The 10485-nt window shown below is 32.0% G+C and overlaps 1 protein-coding gene across 2 annotated transcripts in view; it reads left to right on the forward strand.

Annotated features, from left to right (window-relative positions):
• The window catches only part of LOC100574613, a 37675-nt gene that overhangs the window by 9166 nt on the left and 18024 nt on the right, over positions 1-10485 (forward strand). The window contains exon 1 of one of the 2 annotated variants that reach the window (XM_016801363.2): positions 4581-5267. The exons of the other annotated variant lie outside the window; for it this stretch is intronic. The gene's annotated coding sequence lies outside the window, so the exon portion shown is untranslated. Of the gene's footprint in view, positions 1-4580; positions 5268-10485 lie in introns of those variants that run through there. 2 annotated transcript variants of the gene reach the window in all.

Consider the following 10485-nt stretch of genomic DNA (forward strand, 5'->3'; position numbering starts at 1 on the left):
ATGAAAATAGATTTGTATGGGCAGTTTGTCGTTGTACCTATACTGGTTGTATCTTGTATCTACGTATTTACTTATCGTTTAATCAATTCGATGACAAATGTATAAATAGGTTCATATTATATTACATATTATTAAATTTATATTTATTTTCATATTATACTGTGTACTAATCGGTAGCAGATCCAGACGTCACCCATGGGAGGGGGGTGTATTTTCAAAAATGAAATTTCCTTTTTGTTTAGCTATATATTATAATAAAAATAACGTTAAAAAGATAGTCTAAATGGCGAAGGGGGAAGGGCGATCGCCACGTCAAAATATCAAATCCACTACTTATATCAATAAAAATATAATTACGATTAAAGTATAGACATACATTTAGTTCCACAAATTACCGTATATGGTAAGAGTAAATGTTTATGATTAATTTAAATCTTTATTACACGAGGTGCGTTAATAGCGTGGACTTGTAAAACAATCGATACTCATAAATCTATGCTGCCTTTTGATTTGGTACATTTTTTAGGTACAAGTTACAATAATGACGTCATTATAATAAAATATATAGCAGTATAGTACACTAGGTTAGGATTTCTATAAAAGTTAGTACTACCGGGACATTTACAAAAATAATTTAAACAAACTTTTTTTTTTTTTTAATTATAAAATTATATATATTATATATAGAATACAATAATAATAGCATTGAATTATGAAAGAAATAAAATTAGATGATACATTTGATTAATTAAATAATATTTATTTATTTTGAAATATTATATTTTTCTGACTTTTTCACCTGTTTCAATATCTCTGGTTTTCCCATAGTATACGTATGAAATTCCGAACAAGTCATTTTGAAATTAAATTTGCATTGAATGATACTTTCTACAGTTTCTACTTCAAGACGGTTACGTTCTTTAAAATATAATAAATTTAATATCAATATATTAATTATGTGTACCGGGACGTATGGCAACCCTACACTAGGTATAAGCATAAATTAAAAAAAAACACAAACTATGAGGCACCATGGGGCCGTGATATACATATATACATCAGCAGCAGGTGAAGAAAGTGTACCACGTCCCATGCGAGTCCAAAAACAAAGTTGTAAACATTTATTATTAAATAAACGATGCTGCGTGGGGGCTAAGCAAAGTGAAAACAGTTCGGCTCCCATGTAGTGATTTAACACGGAAAAAAAAAGGTATAAGCATCGTCGTCAATGATTCACAATTCTATCCACTTTGTTTTCATCGAGATCGAGGACGTGAGTAAAATAATGAGCACAATTTGCCAAAGCTGCAGTAAAATAATAAGACCAATAGGAGATGTTTCGATAAATGTTTAGAGCACCCATAGACCTTATATACTAGTTGACGGAATATGGATGTACGATACTACGATGCACCTAGTTCCGGCGGTCAGACGTTCGGGTGTTACTACTTATTGAATTACACAGTGCATTCGCACTAGATGATACAATGTATATTGTATATATATAAAAATGAATGTTTGTCATTCTGTCTGTGTGTCCTTTATGCATTCTTAAAAGGCAGGAGTAATGTTAATGAAATTTGGTACAGAGATAGATTAGACCTATGGTCAGAAGATAGGCTAATTTAAAAAGGGAGAGGACCAACACCGGGAGGTGCTCAAACAGGGATTTTGATATTTCCGATTGGAATTTTTTGTTTATAAATGTTTACCATGGGTTTTAAAGATATTATTATTATTTTATACATATTATTCATATACAGATGGCATTTTTAGTGGGCAACGAACTGCACGGGATCAGCTAGTAAATAATAAGATAAAATAATACCAAATATACAATAAACTGTGTTTAATATATCACCGTAACGCAAATTGCCTAGTACCGCTGTCCTCATATGCTCCGCCTACTAGTAAAAGTCATAAGGTCAATGAACGCACCATATTAAAATATTATATTATACGTTTCATGTTACATCAGAACGTAGTTGCTATTTTTTTATTATTATTAAAACTTAAATACGACAACTCGTAGTGATAACAAATAACGACGTGGGTTGGAAAGAGATGGCCAAAACCCGTTCGTGTGATAGGTTTATAGACGTAGTGTCTGCTATCTTTTTCTAATAATCTTGTTGTTAAGCTTCTCTCTTCTCTCTCTTTTGCTCGTTATTGTAATGTGTACGAATGGAAAAGTTGTGGCTATCTCTTTAAAATAATGTTGGCACCACGCCACACTCTCGCACACTGACTCACCTACTCTCTCTCTCTTTCACACGCTGACTCACCCACTCTCACTCTCTCTCACTGCAACCAGTACATTTCTTCTGCCCGCTGCTATAGCAACGCTCGCCGAATCAATATTCACGCGTTCGTTGCGACTTCGCGAGGCCAACGACCAATTTATGTATGCAGCATTCAGCTACGCGCATGTCCAAACGAACGTGGAATGTTTACGCGCGCACACGGGACGATTACTCGTCCGCAAAACTCATTTCCTGTTCACCGACAATCTACTGGCCGTGTACCTACGCGCCTACTACGCTCATTCTTCTCACCGGGCCGAGTGGCTATAATATCCAAATACTATACCTACATGAAAATATCATACCGAGTACTCATTACTCCGTACGCGACACGTCGCGGTTTACAGTGACCGGGCTAGCCTATAACTGAAACGGTTTTCTCTCGCTCGTCCAATTACTACTTTTTGTAATATTATTGAGTATTTGAATTTTGATTTTTAAGAAATGAGTGTAGGTCGGTCACGTACTCGACAGAGTTCAATGACTGTCTCTAGTCTCGACAGAGTGCACCTGTATTATCCCTTTGTTAACTCGGAAGCGCGCCTGACGAACGCACGTCGTACACAATACACATAGGACAGTACGTTGTACATATAACTATAATAATAATATAATACAGAATACCTACTCCCAGGCACGCCCGCAGAGATGCAGCTCAGGGGGGGCAAACAAAATTTTTTTTAAATAAAAACAAATTTAACTTTATATAAAATTACACTATTAGTGTAATAATATATAATTTGTAAGATATCGATATCGCAATCGCAGAAACCGCTAATCGGTTTTAATATTATATTATCTGTAATTCTGTCGTAAACGTCGTACATTATACGATATAATTTATAATCCCGTTTGCTTTATTGCTTTCCAAGTATTTTGATTTGATTATTATAATATTATGTTTTTCATACACGATTTCGGCAATTACGCCTAACCAGCCAAAAGTATTGAAAATAATCGTAATGTATTTTATTGCGATTAAATACCTCCTATATGACTTGTTAGATACAAGGATTGTCGAATAGTCGCTCAAGATCAACTTTATGTAAAAAAACTTCCAATTTCGTAAGTGACACGAAAAATCTCAGGGGGGCAATGGCCCCCACTGGCCCCTCCCTCCGGGCGTCCCTGCCTACTCCTAATAATATTATGTTACTTACATCGTAAATTAATTACGAATTTTATTATGATAATAATCTTTTATCTTGTCTTATAAATTATTTTCAGCAAACATTTAAGTATTATACTTCGTCAAAAATTCAAATATATTAAAAATACGTATCAGCTTGACAGCTTAAGCTTAGGCAAAACGCATCACGTTGACTGTTACATGTATTGACCGCCACTGTCGCAGCTTGAGCTGTTGCTGTTGCAGTACCTAAATCATTATATCGCTACTGCTGCTACTTGTGGCCGTGTAGGGCAACTTTTATTGTTGCTAACTTTCACTTCATTCCATACTTTTGTTTTTTTAACATTCTCATTAACCTAACAATAACCTATCGGCTACCTAACTTAATTTACCAGTGTATACGCCAGTCGCAACCAATTTACACGAAAATTACGTAACGACATAATAATATTATAATATAGGTACTTACCTGCGACAAGTTCGAATACGCAGGTCACGGTATGGCATTACTGTATGCGGTATGGTGTTGTTTGGACACAATTTGGGCAGGTTAAAATATTTTGCTTACGACAATTGTAGACGATGTAAGCCAGTGGTTTTCAAACCGCGGTTTTATGAAAAAATGTCAACCATCAATCACACATTTCGCATTAAATGTATTTAATTTTAATTAAAAACAATTTTGTTCATCTAATTATTTAGAGCAATAAAAAAGGTCCATGCCGTGAACATTTTTTGAGGAGCACGGTGTGCTGCGTTTAATAAAAGTTTGAAAACCACGACTGGTGTAGGCACTGGAGCATTTTTATCGAGTGGACGTGATCGTGTGTGCGACGTTGAGATTGCGGGATTGAATTTTCTATATGATTTTATAAAAGAAAAATGTATCTAGTGTAATGTGTACTTTTAAGTTCATAATACACGTTTAAAACACATTTAAGCGTGGAACGTAGATCGATAGTCGATTCTCGAAATGTTTATCGGACATTTATGATTTATGTGATATACTATAATAATATACTGAATTAAAAACTGAACGGCTCCACTGGATACCGAGTCCTGAATCGTAACTACGTCTCCTTCAAGCTCGCATCATATACCCACTATAAATCAAATTAAATTGCAGCGTATATTAATACTTTTACTAAACATGACCCGAGGAAATTTGTAATAGTATTATTGTTTAGGTAGTTTGGTTTTCGATGTTCGTCACTGATCGTGGACGAGCTCACTAAATTCTCGACAGACGTACAAAGCGCGCGTCGACGCACTCGACACGTAGAGACGGGGGTAGTGGCCGGTGGGTTTGAACCTCACGTCGACGCGATATTATCAGCTTTGTTGTAATTTCCAAACCTTTGACCCCTCCCCCCCCCTCAACCACACCGGCAGTTCACCGCTGCAAAACACCGACAAAGCCATGACTGATAGCGTGACTGATGGCCGGGCTGGATCGGTCGTGAAAACTGAACAGATACGTAGTCACTCCATCGGCCCACACTGTAGCGACCTACGAATGATAAAGCGACACACAACTGATAATGGACCATTCTTATATTATGTTATGAAGGTATACACATAATATTGCGTTTACGGATCGATATTATACGACGACGACGCTCAAACATGTGTTTTCCGAAACAAATTTCGATTTCTATAACCTAATAATCCGGCCCCAGACCCCAGAGTCCGGGCCCACAACAGTGCTTGATACTTGTTTTTTACTGCTCGTAAATGATATCTTACTTAAATTTGCTTTCACGGAGTGTGTACGTACGCGTTTTATCATTTACTGTTTTCAATAGCTCGTAGATACAGAAATTGTGAGTCACGTAAGTATCAATTATACAACATTTTATTATTATATAAGAGTTCTCCCATTCCAAACAAAACGCTAAACGACTATCTTTATTTATTTGCCTTTTTTCCACCTAAATATAACCATCTTGATTGTTTTAAATGGCAGAGTAAAACGGCTACTTGTTATAAATCTTTTAGAAGTACAAATTGTTTAAAATACGTTTTAAACTATTAAATACCTATACAATTTAGTTGGCAATGAATAACAATTATAGGTTATGAACAAAATTTTAAAATTTTCCATTTCATAATGCCATGGAACACAATCACATATTATAAAGTATCATATTATTTTAAACTTGTTATTAAAATTACACATACTTGTGTTATTATCATTGTGTATTTATGACAAAAACTAACCAATCCTTATGTTACATATTATGGCGTTCAACACTATTTCAAATGTGTAGCGAATACTAAACTTTTGAAATAACGTAGAAGATCACGTTACCAATAGGCAGTAATAACTAAGAATTATTAATAATATGATCCGTTCAACCATTCCCAATGATAGATTATGATCCCTGATGCTAATCTTTCATAAATAAGAGTCCAAACAAACCTATCATTATTGTCAAAACTTATTGATGGTCGAATCGACTCGCCTATTCTACTAAACAAGCTTAATTTTAGATTCCCAGTTTTAATTCTCAAAGCATCTTCCCCATTCTTATCGCCTTTTATTCTGTGAATTATTTGTGAAACAGTCCTGTATCACGAATGATGAGATTAGGGAATGAGGATCCATCGTTTCTATTGGGAGACTAAACCAGTTCCTATTTATGTAATGTTTTTCACTATATTGTTGTTATAATTTATACTGTTACATACTTTAGCTTTAAGATTTATATCTATATTTGTATTGGACTCATTCCGTTTCATAAAAATAAATAAATAAATATATTATCTATAAGTTTAGTGTTAAATCGTCTATGCTGATTATCACTCTTACATTTCAATTATTTTAGTTGTGGTTAACTAGTGTATGTGTTATACTTATTAGTAATTATGAATATTTAATTTTGAATACAGTGCAGCAAAAACCTGATGTCTTGAGTATACACAAATCGTGAATAAATAAACATTTCTCATAAAGTTTGAAGTAGGTACCTATAAACAGTTCAAAACAATACCAAAATTGAAAATGTATACGTATGTTAGGTATAATAGTGTCTAGAATTTTTACCATAAAATAAATCTATTTCAGTGTTCTGTGGCTATTACAGCTGTTGTTGAAGGTATTCCACTACTTACCTCGAATATAGTCAGAAACTAAGAAATTAGAAATAACTATTGGGGTGTGATTATTTAGCATTATTTTTTTCATTGGTAATTCATTATTACAATTAAATACTAGGTACTAGACAACTGCAGATTTTTTTTGATTTTATATTAGTTTTGACTTGTTTATTATATCATTTTTTGATATTCCAAAAATTTCAAAGCCATTAGGTATACGGTTATGCTAAAAGGAAAAAAGGCATTAGTTTAACTTGTAACCTACTAGGCCTGTCGTGACTAGGTACTAGATTTATTCATTTTATAAGATAAATTAATGAGATTAAGATAAATTAATTTCAATAATCCAAAGAGACGTTTTTTCTGGGGAATATTATAGTGTCTAATAAATGGAAATCAAACCACAGTCTAATAATAATGAATTTGTCAGAATGTCAGCTGTCAATCATTCAGAACATTTTATAAACTCTGTAAATGGGGTGAATAGATGAACAATTGAATGTTTATGGTCAATATTATTATTCAAAATCTTAGTAAAATTGCATGTAACTAATGAAAATCTATTACCATGCCACGCCATTTGTGCATTTTAATTATACTTAATAATATCATAGGGTGATTCTTCTAAGAATCATTTTTCTTATACAATGATATCATTGAATTCAAATTTAACGTAATCTATTACACTATTACAGTGACCGTGCTGTACAGCAGAGGCCCAGAGCGACACCCACTAGCCCACCTTCTTTTTAACTTTTAACACTTTATTAAGTATTATAATTGCAAACATTAAACTTGTCAAAGTGGCTAATGAATAAACATAAAATTATTTATTATTTTTTAGTTTATTCCATTAATAAAAATATAAATGTACTTATTTAATCAGGCAGATATTTCCAAATAGTTTGAATGTACCTGTAAACATAGGAATGGAGAGTTGAATATCTTTATCTATTCTAGGTCTGGTATAAAAAAAAATATAATGGAATTCATATATCAATAATCCGGAGTCATATTTGTAGTGTTAGATCTTTGTCTTCAAATAATGATGAAATTAATTTTAAGTGTTCTACAATTAAACCTATAAATCATAACTAACAAATAACACTAAAAACAAAAACTTTAATAATTAATTTAACTTTTAGGTCCAAATAATTACTATTGTTTTAAAATAAATACACAGAACTCAGTATATTGCACAATATAAAATATTCAATGATTTTAGGCCAAAAGTAAAAATTATCAATAATTTTCTAAATAATTGGAAGATTAAAAAAAAAATAAGTGAGAGAAAACATGATTTTTTTAGATAAACCCAGTTTTCAATGAAATCAATTTTGTTATATGGTCCTTTATATTATGTTGCTAAAACTGCAAAGTAAAAAAAAATAGTTGATCGTAAATTTACAATAATTTTTTATAAACATTTGTAGTTCAAATTTTGACAAAATTTAAAAATTATTTTGTAGTTTAAAGTTCATACTTAAGGTTTGAAAATTTAATACAAGGTTCCATATAAATGTTGCTTATAAGAGTTATAAAATAGTGCCTGAAGTTTAAATATTAACGAAATTGGAGATTAACCGTAAAATAATGATTATCAAACAATTTTAGTTTCTGTTCTAATTCAAAACTTATTAGTATTCGTAAAAACTTGCAACTTTCCACTGTTCGTTCTTAAATACCTATTATAATTTTAAAAATATTAAGGTACTGTAATCTAAGATTTTAAAATGTAATACAAGATTCCTTATAAAGTTATCTACCTTTATCTCGACCTTTTTCAAAAAAAAAAAAAAATCTATAAGAAAGTCAAATTAAATTTTTATGAGCGATTGAAATTCAAATTTTTACAACATTGGATATTCACTCGATTTCTCATGTAGCGATTTGGTTATTTTGTTGTAATTTAAAAACAAATATTATCAAATTTAAATTTAAAAATGAGTTTGTAGTTATAAATTTATAAAGTGTTAAACTTTTATAGCTCAGGATTGAAAACTTACAACAAGGTTCCACGTAAATAGGTCATTCCGTAACCAAAAAATCTTAAAAATATAAATCACGATTTTTTTTATAGTTATTTTATGTTCGAATTTGGAGGAAATTACATATTAAATAATCAAGAATAACGATTTAAGTTTTTTTGTTGTAATTTTATAGTATATTAATTCAACTTACCGGCTACCGTATTAATAATAGGTAATAAACTAATAACAATATAAATATAATATAAAATACCCTCACTGACTAACCGTCACCACTCATTTTTCGAATACAATGATTCACTTGGAATAAACATTTAAAAACTAAAAGATTAATTGTTAACGCACGCCCCCGTATTCTAATTTGAAACTACAAGTTCACCAACTTAAATAATAATCTACAAATCACTTATCAAACCTATTTGGACATACGGACTTCAACTTTGGGTTTCGGCTCAAAAAATTAATACTAATAAAATACAAAATTTCAAAACTCGCTCCGTAAAATTACTGACGCTCCCTTCTTTGTCTCTAACAATACTCTCAACAACGACCTTCATATCAAAACAATTGATGAAGAAGCCAACATTATTCATTGTGGTTCTTTAACAAATGCGCCTCCCACTACAACCCATTCATAAAAAATTTGCACATACCTATAATCTCCACGGCAACCACCGGCGAAGGGTAAAAAGAACAAGTTTTCTAACCGGAATAACCACTGAATACCTACAATAAGTAATTAAATCTAAGTTTCACTAATAAATGGCTCCTTCCTTCAATGTATTTTTTCTATCCACGCTATGTAAGTATGTAATTCATCAAATATTCTTATTATGCATTTTCTGTAGAAATGATCCATCTCATTATACAATTTCAAATAAAAATATATCATATCATCTATAAAGATTTAAAAAGCTTACAATTTTAGTACCTAAATAACTTATTTTATTGGAGGTTGATTTAGTAACCGCGGTAGTTCGTGCGCCAGACCAGTACCAGTTTAGCATAGATACCACGGTTTAAGATATACTGGTTACACAACTCCTATATTAAATTGCTTATATGACATGGACCGTTCAATATGTTTTGCGATAAGACACAGAACAATGTAATAAGGCCCGTAGAACTAGATTTTGGTGAACCCTAGCGGCCAACTCTTGAATAGGCTATGGTTTAATGTGGTTAATGTTTCAAAATTATCCCACGAGGAGCGCTCATTAGTTCTTCATTCTATGATAACAAAATTATGAGAGGGTTTATTTATTTTATAGAGTTGTGCAACCAGTATATCTTAAACCGTGATAGATACATATAAATTGCAATATTCAAATTAAGGGGGTGGTAATCTTGTCAGTTATATCAACCAATATGTACCAGAATTTTGTCAATCATACAAACGGACCAAGTATTGGGAATATACTTTTGAAAACTAACATGAATTTTTTATTATATCTGCTTGAGATTGATCAGGCAACATTTCATCCTTCAACCACTATACATTTTATTTGAATATTTAAAAAAAATAACATTTTAAATGTTATTATTTGAATTCGAAATTAAAAATCTTAAAATGTAGTCTCGTCAATCTCAGTAAAACATATTAACGATTTAAAATCAGTTTGCAGAAATCATTGGTAAAATTGACAAAAACTAGATAGGTACACACGAATACGCATACATTCTTTAGCCACGCGCTAGTGTACAACGCGATACCACAGATAATAATATAATCTGACGATACAGTACGGCTCTTATCAGCGAGCAAAAAAGTGTACATTTTAAGGCACACCATTTCTGTGTAGTAGTTATGTGAGGGGCGAGCGGGTAAGAGCCCCTCAGAGTTTTTAGATTCGAAGTGGAGGAATTTTACAGTTAAGAGCAGTGGAGGCGCGAACTTTTTCGACCATGAGACAAGAAAATGTTAGTTGCAGCACACACGACCCACCTATTAAATTTGAACAAA

Source organism: Acyrthosiphon pisum, chromosome X (genome assembly GCF_005508785.2).
Source record: "Acyrthosiphon pisum isolate AL4f chromosome X, pea_aphid_22Mar2018_4r6ur, whole genome shotgun sequence".
Classification (NCBI taxonomy): Eukaryota; Metazoa; Arthropoda; class Insecta; order Hemiptera; family Aphididae; genus Acyrthosiphon; species Acyrthosiphon pisum.